General features: G+C 34.2%; 1 protein-coding gene across 11 annotated transcripts in view; it reads right to left on the bottom strand.

Moving 5' to 3' along the window:
* Positions 1-13,838, bottom strand: part of Dmd (dystrophin) — a 2,251,111-nt gene that overhangs the window by 1,966,880 nt on the left and 270,393 nt on the right. The gene's annotated exons all lie outside the window — the stretch shown is intronic.

Raw genomic sequence — 13,838 nt, forward strand, 5'->3', positions numbered from 1 at the left:
GATGAAATTACTGGGTATTGAACTCAGGTCATCAAGCTTGGGCCATAAGTACCTACACACTCCATTGAAACAGCTTCCCAACATCCAATTAATTATATGATATGTTAATTTCAGAAAGAATCCTGATGGTAATATTGAGGACTAAATAACAAGTAGGAGGGATTCATTACATTTCAGGACATCTATATTAGTCCAGTTAGGAACTAATGGTTGCTAATGCTGAAGTAATGTTGGGTAGCAGTGTTGAGAAAAATCACAAGAATATCATTTTAAACCCTGAGAAATAGATGTTATTTTTGAATACGTTAGAGAAGGAAGAACAAAGGTGGAAAAAGGTTTTTTTTTTTTCAATTTGGACATACTGAATTTGAGATAGCTATGTATTCCAAGTTAATACAGTTGATGTAACTAATTTGTATGCCATTTTAAAGATTTATTTGTGTAGTTTTGGATAAAATAAAAAATGAATTGAGAGATAAGGGTGAAAGTGAATTTTAAAGGAGATTTATAAGAAGAGAGAACAGGTCTCCAAGAAAATTACACAGGTGACTGAGATCCATAAAAAAAAGAAAAAGAAAAAAAACTAGAATGGAAGAATATTCTAGAAAGCAAAGGAAAAGACAGTTTTCACTAAGGCAACAACAGCCAGTGCTATAGAGTGGGAAGATAGGGTAAACAGTGACTTGGGTCTCAATAAAGCTGAATTTATGTTCAAGGATGTAGTATGGGTGACATAATCTGATTTTTTTTTTGATAAGTAAAATAGCAAATATAGAAACTCAGCATTCAAGAGGCAGAGACAGTTGGATCTCTGTGAGTTTGAGGCCAGTCTGGTCTACAAAGTGAGTTCCAGTATATCCCAGGCTGTTACACAGAGAAACCCTGTCTTAAAAAAAACAACAAAAAAGAATAAATTAATCTAGGGGGCTGATGTCTCACCTTGTAAAGTATTTGTCACATAAGCATGAGTACCAAAGTTTGGATCTCCAGCACCCACAAAAAGCATGGCAGTGATTGCCTTTAATCCCAGATCTGGAGATGTAGAGCTTTGAGAATCCCTGCAGCATTCTGACCAAAGCCAGTCTAGATGAATCTATGTTGACTGGTGATGGAGAAAGAAATCAGATATCTACATCTAACTTCCTACTCTCTCTCTCTGTCTCTTTCTCTGTCTGTCTCTGTCTGTCTCTGTCTATCTCTGTCTATCTCTGTCTCTGTCTCTCTGTCTCTGTCTCTCTCTCTCTCTCTCTCTCTCTCTCTCTCTCTCTCTCACACACACACACACACACACACACACACACACACACACACACACACACACTCCCAAAGAGAAAGTAGTATACCCAAAAGCAAAAGTCTGAATTTAGGAGAAAAATATTTAACCAAACAAGAACAACAAAAAAAAATCTCTTTCCTTTCCAAGGCATTTGCTATTTTGGTAATTGATTTGTTTACATTGGGGGGCAGGGTTGTGAGTATCCATTATTATTGCATATTTGGGGCTTGCAAGTTGGGCACTGAAATGTTCATTCAAATTACTCACCTTTTATTCCTCTAGCTCTGATGGGGTGTAGCAAAACACGGGGTTTATAGTCTGAAAAGTGTTAGGATCCCAGCATCTTTGAATGCCAGCTGCATTACCCATGCACAGAACAGCAAGCCTGTTATAGCCTCTTTTCTGATTTGTAAAGCAGGGTAGTAACAATAGTTCTTTTATAGAATCACAGGGGAGAATAAATGAAATAATGAATGCATTGCTTAATATAATATCTTTCACTGTTTAGACGCTGTTAAATTCACCTAGAGAGCTTCTTAAAACACAACCTCCTAAATTCACAGTTTAATACGTCTAGGATAGAACAAGAAGATTTTGAATTCTAACAAGGTACTGGGAGATGTTGCAAATCTAATCCATGATTCAGAAACCACAATTTTAGTACACTAGAAGTCACATAATAATAATAATAATAATAATAATAATAATAATAATAATAATAATTTTAAAACAATAAATTCAAACATTCATGTGTCTTGGATGGGAGCAAAGCCACACCACTCACAGCATAATAGTTCCCTTCCATCCTAAGAGGTGCTGTCCTTATCACACTATGCTGGCTTCTCCCTCAATAACTCTTTTCATTTTTTTTACATCAACATAACATCCCTATGCTTGCAACTCTTTACTCAATTGCCTGACCCATGCGCTTTCTTTTCATGCATGCAATTCTCTTACAGTACACACTTATACATAAATACCTTTATTTTTTCTTTGACGCAATTAGTGTGAAAGAGTTATTTATTCCAAAATAGTCCCTTTGAACCATCCTGGAATGGACTTTTTTTTTTATCATTTCTAGCTCTGATTATGGAAACCCTGACAATAAGAGTGCCTTTGAACCATTACCTCTTTTGATGTGTGTATTATTGTACTGATAGTATTTTCTTCTTTCTCAGCCTCTGATATAACAAATCAAGTTCATGCCTCACAGGACTCATAAAACATCCACTAAAGACTGAGAGAAATAGCAATTGATGACATATGTGTAAGTACATGTTGATCAAATTAGAGGTGATTTTTTTAAATTTTAAATTTTAAATAACTCTAACACTTCTTTTCTTCTTCTTCCTTTTGTTTTTTGTTTTTTGAGACAGGATTTCTCTGTGTAGTTCTGGCTATCCTGAAACTCACTCTGTAGACCAGACTAGCCTTGAACTCAGAGATCTGCTTGCCTCTGCTTCCCTGAATGCTGGGATTAATGGTGTGCCCCACCACTCCTCGGCACTCTAACACTTCTAACAATAGTATTCTGGGATATTTCTTATAAAAAATAATAAGAAACAAGCACTTATATGGACTAGATGCCACATAACATTAGAGATTTCTAAAACAGCAACATTCAAAGTTATATTAACATTTGAAACATAAGTTGGTTATTGTTCTTTTATTTGCTTCATTGCCTACAAAATCTGCTTCCAAAAAGACTAAGCCATCAGTAAATCTAGATAGAAAATGAAAGTCAGATTAAGTGTCTGTGTGTATTTGATCTGAAAGTGTATGCATCTAGTAGAAAAGTGAAAAGATCAGTTTCACTGGAGGCTTTGAATTAAGTAACAATTATTATTATTTTAGATCCATAGTATCACTCTATAGCACAGGCAACCCTGGGACCTCCTGGTCCTTCTTTGGCCTCTGACTCCCAAATGCTATGTAATTTCAGGCATGTGAGTTACTGTTACAATACTCTTTATATATATATATATATATATATATATATATATATATATATATATATATATGTGTGTGTGTGTGTGTATATAAAATATATATATATGATGTTATATATATAATGTGTGTATGTATATATGTGTATGTATATGTATATATATATATATATATATATATATTCCTTTTTCTAGCCAAGGACATACAATATATGGCTAGACAAAAGGATAAACATCCTTTGAAGTTCTTAATTTATTTAAAAATTATTCCTGTGCCTGTTGGTATATATGTATGTGCACATGTGTATGGGTGCCTGTGGAGGCCAGGAGAAGTGCCAGATGGCCTGGAACTGTAGTTACAGGTGGATCTTAGTTACAACTGTTCTGTGTGAGTGCTGGCAACTGAAATTAAGTCTTCTGTAAGAGCTGTATATACTCACAAACTTTGAGTTATCTCCCTAGTCCAAGCCTTTAATTTTACTATACTTCACTTTATTAGTGTTTTATATGTAGCACCTACTGGATGTTAATTATAAAATCTCTACCTGTGGATGATTGCAGGCCTGCTTAGACACAGCATTCCAGATATAATAACTTATACAACTATATCCTTCTCTCTCCTGCAGTGACTAATCGACGTGGACTTACTCAGTTTATAAAGTCTTTTACTGTGTTTTTGGAGTCCATCTCATGAGTACTGAATAATATTTAGAGATCAAGCTGATAAAGATGTTGAGGGACTTTAACTGTTAATAGCATTTGAACTGCTTAATACTGTATTCTAGAAAGAAAATAAATCAGCATCCTGTTAAATATCTATTACTCAAATTTCTTCAATAGTATCCAGACTGAGGTTTCATCATGGAACCTGGCATGGAAGGAGCTCAAGTTTAGTATACTTTTATCTTTATCAATTCACAGATTGATTAAAGAAATGAGGAAAGGTGCTCTTATAGCCAAATCCATGAGTTTTCGTTCTTGTTTTGAAAAGCATTGTGAAATGGGAACACTCTTGCAGATGAGTCATTTAACATAGATATAGATAGGAAACATGAATTTTAAAGTCATTTTATCTTCCATTCAATATTTCCACAACAAAGCAATAATTCAATATAAGTATCAAAATTTCAAAAAGAAATGCAAATACTGATTCTGCAGGGACTGGTATACAAGAATTTTCAAAAATGCTATCAAGTCAAAATCAATTTTCAGTTAGTGATTTTTGCCATCTTTCAAAACAAATGGTAATGTGTAACTCTGGTACATTAAAGAAGATATTGTTCAAGGACATTTGTTAACACATAGGTCAGTTTGACTCAGAGCTATAGTATTAAATAGAGAAACCATTGAAATAGGGTCATGAGACCAGAGATAGAAACTCAGCCTGATAGTGAACACAACTGTGAGGGAGATTCTAAGCAGACTTAACAAGGTTCTTGGTAAGGAAAGACTAGGCCATTAGACAAAACATTAAGGACGGGAAGGAATGGAGACTGTGATCTTGTTTCAACAATGATTGGATTTAGAAGTCTATTGACAATCACTAAAGAGCATTCTTCAGTTAAAACAGGATCTTATAAGAAAGTACACACGTGGACCTAGAAAAATGTTCAGAAGTTGTAGTAAAGTGTGGCCTAGTAAACTATCCCTATCCATACTAGCACAGTTAAGATAGGTTGCAGAGTAGTCTAGTTATATATCTATGAAAATGTGTTTCATATAATTGCAGTCTCATAGAAAATTTTATATTAAATGATGACCTGAGTTTCATGGTGACATAAGGTTAGGAAACACTGAGTTAAACAAATTTATCAAAATATCTTTTAATACAGAAATTTTTAGGCTTAAGTTGTGATTCTCCAAAGAAGAAAATGGAATTGCTGCATTCTAACTATTTGTTTTTCATTTAACATCTTATGGGATCGATATTCTTTAATACTTACTTTAGAAAATGTTGGTCTGTGCTCATGCATTGCATAAATTATACATTTAAGAAGAGGTTGACTCTACTTCAACTTACTATCAAGGCAACATTTTTAAAACAATTTTGTTTTTGTTTGCTTTTTATTCTCTTTAAACACAAGAAAAAAGTTTAAAGTTATTTTTGCTTAAGAACACTTAAAAAGACATGTATACATATTATATGTTTGCATGCCATTGCCCTTGAGGGTGGCTATATGTTTTAGTTTTATTTTCAATACTCGATCTGTGTGAGTAGAAAATGGATCTTTAATATTTAAAGGGATGAGTTTGCAGAAAGCAGCTCAGGCTATCACAGTGCATGAGGAGGCAGTGGTACACTTCAAGATTAACACAAGATGATAGTAATGTTACAGGGCATAATTGGTTAATCATCATATGTTAAACATCTGCTAATTTCCATGATGCCTTAATTGGGGGCTTAACTGAATCTGTTTATATGGTGGTTACAAAGATGGAAAAGCAGTGGCATGTCATGCACAAAATCCTTCCATGACTAGACAGCAACTGCAAAAGCAGCTATAGTCTTAGAGGTTGACAGGGAAACAAACTGGGTACATTTGCCTACACCTAAAAATCAGCCAAACCCAGGGAAGCATTTCAGCTATGGCTTTAGAATTGTGCTCTCTCTAAGGCCAAGGGGTAGAATATAGTGGTTTGAATGAGATGTTCCCCACATTTTTCAGCATTTGAACACTTGGTCTCCAGTTTGTGGTACTATTTGGGGAGGCTTAGTTGGTGCGACCTTGCTGGACGAAGTGTGTCACTGGGAGCTGTCTTTCCAGTTTCAGAAAACTTGTGCCTTTCCCAAATTGTTTTGTGGTTTGGGGTTGAGATGTGAGTCCTCAACTTTTCCTGCACCATTCCTGGTGCCTGAGGCCACATTTCTCTGCCATGTTGGTGATAAACTCTTATTTCTCTGGAACTGTAAATCCAAAATAAATCCTTCCTTGTGTAAGTGGCCTTGGTCATGGTGTTTCATCACAGCAATTGAAAAGGGACTAATACAGTGAGGTAGACATATGTCTGTAGCTAAGGATAGACCAAATCCAAGACACTGATACAGCTACAAATTTAGAGTTAGTTTCTTTAAGGCTCCTGGTATTAGATTTCTACAAAGGTGATTTGTCAAAGTTTAGTCATTGTTTACATATAAGAAATATAATTCATTTACGTTTAAGATTGCTCTTCACCATAGGAAGATAGAGCTTTAAACAACAACTATGAATATCTCAACATGTCTAGAAGACAACTTACATTATTAAAGGTTTGAATGGCAGCCATATAAATTAATGGTAAGAAATAGTTCCTTTCCATATTTGCTAAAGATTTTCTCAGCAAAACATTGTTTGTATTGTAGACATTGAAGAATACTTTCCAAAAGGGCAATTCAAAATGCAAAGGCTTGACCTATAGGACTTTGTTTTCATGATGAATAGCCATTCACAATTGGACTCAAATGATATAGCAGATGGAATAGAAGTGGTATGGAATAATTTTATTTCTTGATCCAGCCTCTCTTCTTGACTATGTATATTTTTGAAGACCATTTTGTGCATTTTATTCTAATCATATGCATCTGCCTATGGTAATTGAATAAATGGAAAATAATTTGTGTTTCTTTGCATAATCTAAGTGGCCTATGCTACATTTTCATAAAAGTAGCAACTTCCTTCCCTAATTTACATTAAGCTTTATAATAATCAATGTGAATCTTTAATGTGCAAACACACTTGCAATCATCAATAAACATATGACTTAGCTCTACTAACAAGCAGATTGGAATTTACCGCCCCATCCCACCATCTGTGCTATGCAGATCCTCAGTCTAGATTATGGAAAGAAACAAGATGATCAAGAAATTATAACTAGATTTAAATCATTTACTTATTATGAAATATGTATTCACACATATTAGTAAAAACTTAATTATCGGTCATCAAATAACTTGAGTCTTTAAAAAAAACTTAAAACCTATTATTTAGATTTTATTTTTATTTTGTAAGTATGGGTGTTTTGTTTGCAAATATGTGTGTGTACCACATGTGCCTAGTGTCCATGGAGGCCAGAAGAGGGTATCAGATTCCCTAGAACTGGAGTTAGAAGTAAACTATCAGGAGGGTACTTGTAATTGAACCCAAGTCCTCTGAGAGAACAGCAAGCGCTGCTAGCTGCTGAGCCATCTCTCCAGTCCCTTTCAATTACTAATTTGTATGTGCATGTTTGCTGTGTGCTGTATGCTGTGTGCTCTGTGTGTGTGTGTGTGTGTGTGTGTGTGTGTGTGTGTGTGTGTGTGTGTGTGTGACACGTGTGAGGGTGCCCGTGAAGGTCAAGAGAGGGCATCAGATCCTCTGGAGCTGGAGTTATAGGCAGTTGTTTATCATACAACACAAATGTTGGAATATGACACAGGCTTTTAACCACTCTACCATCTTTGCAGGCCAATTTGAGTGTTTCAAAGTCTATTAGTACTTTGTTTTTGGGAAAAGGAATCAAATAAAATGAACTGAAGAAAAATGATATGTTTTCTGCCACAGTTTTAATAATCATAGACATTTGTGAAGAAATGAAAGAATAAGTAGGACGTGGGCTATGGTGATCGCTTAGTTGGCAATATGCTTGAAAGTGAAAGACTGGAGACCTGAGTTCAGACTCCAAGTACTCACACAAAATCAAGGTGCTGCACATGCCTGTAGCCACAGTACAGAGTGACAAACTGAGGCAAGAGGATCCTAGCAAGCAATGGCCATCCAGTCTAGCAACTGGTGGGCTTTGGGTTCACAGAATTATTCTGTCTTTTAAAAATAGTTTAGTGATAGGATAAAGCAACCAGCATCAAACTCTGGCTTTCACATGCATATGCCTATACATTTACTTGTATACACATGTACATGTGGACATGCCCACATGAGTATATAAACTATACACAGATACATAAAAACACTTTCAATATCATGTACTCTCATGAAGATTCTACTCCAGGTACTAGCTCTTGTTGCCCCTGCCTTCCTAAACCAGTATGGATTCTCTATTTTCTATTTTTTGTGCATTGCAATGATTATCACCAAGATAAAAGGCTGGAATGTGTAGGGGAACTAGAGAAATGGCTCTGTCAGTAAAGTTAATGCTTTTCAAGAACGAGCACAGGAGTTTAATTCTCTGGCCCATAAATAAATAAATAGAAAATGAATAAAGGTGTGGCCAAGCACACCTCTCCTAGCACAGAGGAGGAAGTTCTAGCATCCCCAGTGCTTGCTCCAAGTTAAATAACTAAACATAACTGAAAAATTAAGGTGAAGACCTACAAGGAAGCCACCTCTCATCTACCCCTGGCTTCCACATGATCAGACACAAATATGTACACATATGAATGTGTATATACACAAGAGCATGCATGTAGGAACCTAATCCTGTTTGTCACAGAATGCTGACACTATGCAAATATGATTTCCCTAAATGAATATGTATATATTTAACACTGTATATTTCCTTTTGTATAATGCAATCTTGTGCCTACAGGAGCTATTTAGTGAATCCTGGGAAAACACAGTGGCAATTCCATCCAAAATATCAATCCAGTCATTCATGTAGTATTTTCAAATTATTTTATATTATTTTTAAAAAATCATGTAATGTTTTATGCTAAAGTAAGAAATAAGAGTATTCATCCTGTAGCAAAAATGTCACCCCTAGAGTAATAATATATTTTCTTACATCTTTGTAAACTTTTCTTTTGATACTATATCAATTTAAAAGTAAAGACAAGTATTCTCTCATCTTTCTCTCTTTTTTGTGTGAGAAATCTCTTTATTCATAGTGGTGTATAATTAGACTCAATAACTTGTTTAAACTACAAATAGTCACCTGATATATTCTATGACATTACTAATCAATACATTCGATGGCAATAGACATTAATATAACTTAAAAGCAGTATTAATTCATCTGTATAAAATACAATGAATTGCTAATTACTGTGTTGTGCATTAAGAGAGAAGCAAATGCCAGTATTCTGAAAAACTCTAATCTTGATTCATATAGAGTCATAATATGAATAATTACAATGCAATATGAAAAAAGCAAACATGTAACAAAGGTAGCAACCATTATATGCCCAAGATTTCTAGTCCAAGCTTTTTATCTTGGTGATAATCATTACAATGTACTAATAATAATAATTAAAAATATATAATCCATACCAGTTTAGGAGGGTAGAGATATACCATAAGATAATGCATTATGCTTGGCTTGAGATCAGAAGCAGTGATAAGACATATTGGAATTTACCTACACTCAAAATTCTTTATCCTTAGATTCTATAAAATATCATTAACATTCCATGAATACAGCACCTAACATAATTACAGTCAATCACAGTAATGTGTACTCCTAAAACAATTTTAAATCTCTCTTCAGTGATGCTTTGTGGTCAGACATGATCATTACTATTTGCTCTTGCATTACATAGTGTTATTGGATATTTGATATAGTATTAAAAACACCATGAGTATCTCATAAATAAAAATTAGATTCTTTTATTGGTATAGTTATTTTTTTCATTTTTACATACAGATTGATTTTAATGAAATAAGGCCAGTTAATTGTTAATTAATACAGTTAATTGAATAAACTGTAACACATAGAAAAGTGTGTGTGTGTGTGTGTGTGTGTGTGTGTGTGTGTTTAACACATGAAGCATTTTAGCAGATTGAAAGGCGTTTTTGCATCATTTAGTAAATTAGGATGGAAATATAAAATGTATTTGCTGCCTACTGGCACCAGAGATTATGAGCTGCTCTAACAATTGCCTTTTCTTTGCATAAAGAACTCCCATTATATTCCTAAGCTTTCTATTCCAAGAGGCTTGCAATGAATGTTGGAAGCCCATTGTTTATGACTTTATTCCTTGCCAAACACTTCATTTATGTTTCTTTGGCTTTTCAAAGGGCCAGGACTGTTCTAAATGAAAGGAGTAGCCTTTCTCATCTTGAGGATGTTACATTGCGATGTCTGCACACTAGGACATAATGGTGGTATAATCCCCTGTAACCTGGCATGAAATTCCTTAGGGCTACAAATCTGCCTTAGGTAATACATCTAGAGAATGTAACTTCAGTATTATAACTAAGGGCAAACAGACAACAAATGCTATATGAATGAGTAAGATGCACTATTCACTCAGACATTAAGATGATTTTCTGAATTGAAACAAGTAAATTTTTCTTTATATAGCTAGCATAACAAAAAATTATTTAAAAAACAGCTTACAACACATTTCACAGAAATAGATGGAAGTAGAGGCATATAATTATTAATTAGGTGTAGAATGATATCTAGAAGAAGAAGACATAATGAATGGCTTAATTTTTGGAAGCCAGAGTAAGAAGCTACAGAAAACAAAAGGCATCAACACTACAGGATAGGACTCAATTCCCAAATTTCTAGATGCTTCATGGGAAGGAAGAGGCATACTAAAATGGCTATAGAACACAATTCTCAACCTATGGGCCATATATATACACTGAATATCAGATAATTAAATTACAATTCATAACAACAGCAAAATTACAGTTATGAAGCAACAATGCAAATGATCTTATGGTTGGGCGTCACCACAACATGAGGAAATGTATTAAAGGGTTATAGAATTAGGAAGATTGAGAAGCTTCCTACACCACAGCTGTAGAGGATAGATGATGTCTTTCAAATCCCAATTGTTTAGTAGGATTTGCAGGTCAGTGGTACACAAGGCATGCACAAGGCTCTGTGCTTTGTGTTACAGATACAATAATTTCATATACATATATATGTATATATAATTGTTAAACAATTATATTGAAATATTAGTATATACTTATTAATTAAGCATATGGAGCCGGGCGGTGGTGGCGCATGCCTTTAATCCCAGCACTCGGGAGGCAGAGCCAGGCGGATCTCTGTGAGTTCGAGGCCAGCCTGGGCTACCAAGTGAGTTCCAGGAAAGGCGCAAAGCTACACAGAGAAACCCTGCCTCGAAAAATCAAAAAAAAAATTAAGCATATGGTTCTGAAATAATGTATATGAGGGAGAATTTTGCAGACAAAGCATGCATTAAGGTGAACAAATTTTTCTTGCACATATATTTGGGAGTTATATTTAAATTTACCTTGGTTTTAATAAAATTAAGTTCAGTTATGTTGAAGTAATGATTTAGTGGATATTCATAGGAATGATACAGGCTGGGGTACTGTAAAGAATCAAATGCAAAAGAGATGCTACCTACTGTAACAGGAGGAAAATTGGCTATACTTCACATGACAAAGCACAAAAGCAATTTATTTTCCAAGAAGTGAACTATTTTTTTCCATACTATTTACACTCAAGCTATTATTTGCATACCTATTCATAGGTTATCCAAACCTCCCAAAGATGTTTTAGATTCTTTATTTGCTTTGGAAGAGAGAATGTGTATGGGATAGAGACATGAAAAATGGTGCTGGAAGATATTCCCAGTAAATATTAGCCCATAATTTAAAGTTTTACAATATATGTGATAACTATACCCACATGATCCTACAAATATGCTGTATAGATGTAAATTTGGAATATAAATAAGACAAATGAAAAAGAGGGTTGTTGATACATGTGTGAACTCAACAAATACATAAACTTTCAAAGGAATATGGTACTCTACTGATATTGTCTAGAATGGTATATGGATGCTGGTAAAATGGTGACCAAAACTCAGTTCAAAGAAGATATATTTCCAGCTGGGTGGTGGTGGTACACACTTTTAATCCCAGCACTCATGTGACAGAGGCAGGCAGATTTCTGTGAATTCAAAGCCAAGTTGGTCTACAAAGTGAGTCCCATGGTAGCCAAGGCTATACAGAGAAAATCTATCTGGAAAAACAAAACCTACCAACAAACAGAAAACAGAAAATATGTGTTTCCAAACACAATCCTCATAAAACTAATTTGGTTAAGGGATCTATTTTGGCTTATCTACTTTTATGTTTTCAATAGTTGTCCAATTATTCTATAAAGAACTAGATTGTCAATGAATCACTGAGTAACAGTAATTTAAGTAGAAACTATTGTAATTTTTAGTTATATCACAAAATCTTGACTCAAACACAACAGCATCAAAAATACAGCCAGTCCCTAAGTTTTTTTTTAGATATTGTTAAAGGAACAATAATTTAAAAGATAAAATATTATTTCCAATTTTAACAAAGATACTATAGCTTAAATTAGAAAAAAAATGGCATAAAGCTCTTAGAATTTTGTTTTCCAAAAATATTTCCCAGAATACATGATGAATAAGGACTAAGGAAAAGGAGTAACCTTCTGAGCTTGCCCCAGGAACATACAGTCTCACAAGCATTCTAGAAAAGTGTTTCCTTCTGAAGTCTAAGGAGGGCTGCCTCATAGACATTATGGTCAAGGTTGGGAATAATTGGTCTAGGATAGAATAAAGCCTTGGTTTCAGTATTTATATAAGTTCTCTCACCCATTGTAATGACAGCAGAGGAATAAGAACATTGATAGTGACATTTGAGTGCATACTGTCCTTTATTAAAGTAGCAGACACAGAATTGATATACAGTATTACCTGGATGTATAACAAACTCTACTTCATTTCACTTAGAAATCAAGGGGAAAGCATAGTACCATTCAAAATAAATTTTATGAAATTACTGCATGTGAATACATATTTGTGAAATGCATGTCTTTCTAGATATCAGAATATATGTATGAAAGCTCATAATATATAGATGCATACACACACACACACACACACACACATATGACAAGCTGGTTCATGATATCCCACAAAAATTCAAAGTGTAGGTTATAAATTACCATGCAACATAATCAAGAAAATGTACAGGAACGAAAAGAGAAAAATAATTCAAATATGGCCTATTTTAGTATGAGGGGGTATGCTTGTCTGTATGGGTAAAACTTTTTGCCAAAATTAGCAAGGTTGTGCTAAGTATTATCTCCTTACATGAAGCATTGTTAATATAGAGAGATTCTAAGTGTGTAACTGAACTTTACTCTACATTGCCATTTCCTTCCTAATTATATGAATGTGCACCACAAAGTTTAGGCTATCCAGCCAATTTCCAGGAGTGTTTACAAAGTAATATTACAGCATACAAGCTAATGGAAATGTCAATGCTAATTACTTCAAATATTGCTTCAAAACCACTTTCACTAGCATACTTACTACTAAACTCTTTCTAAACTTCTATTTTTCTCATCTCTTTCATGAAGGCCATCAGCTGTATTTTTTATCTTCATTTCACTCAATGTCAATTTCTACATTAAAATACCATAATGGTAAGAGGTGTATTTTGCAGGTTATGCAACAAAAAGAAGAGTGGTTTCCAAGAGAACATCATACTGATTTTAATGCTTTTGAAATGTATTAATAAATACATTTAATAAAATGATATACACTGATAATTTACATATTATCACTAGTGTCATGCTTTTGAATTTTTAAACAGAATCAATGTACACAACAAGAGCATGACTTTTTTTCTGAATTCCTTCAAGCTAAACATAATTCTATAATGACCAATTAAAGTCTAAAACCTGCTGCTAGGATGAGTACCTTGCCAACATTGATCTAAGTTGAAGAACAA

The sequence above is a fragment of the Peromyscus maniculatus genome, chromosome X (genome assembly GCF_049852395.1).
Source record: "Peromyscus maniculatus bairdii isolate BWxNUB_F1_BW_parent chromosome X, HU_Pman_BW_mat_3.1, whole genome shotgun sequence".
Lineage (NCBI taxonomy): Eukaryota > Metazoa > Chordata > Mammalia > Rodentia > Cricetidae > Peromyscus > Peromyscus maniculatus.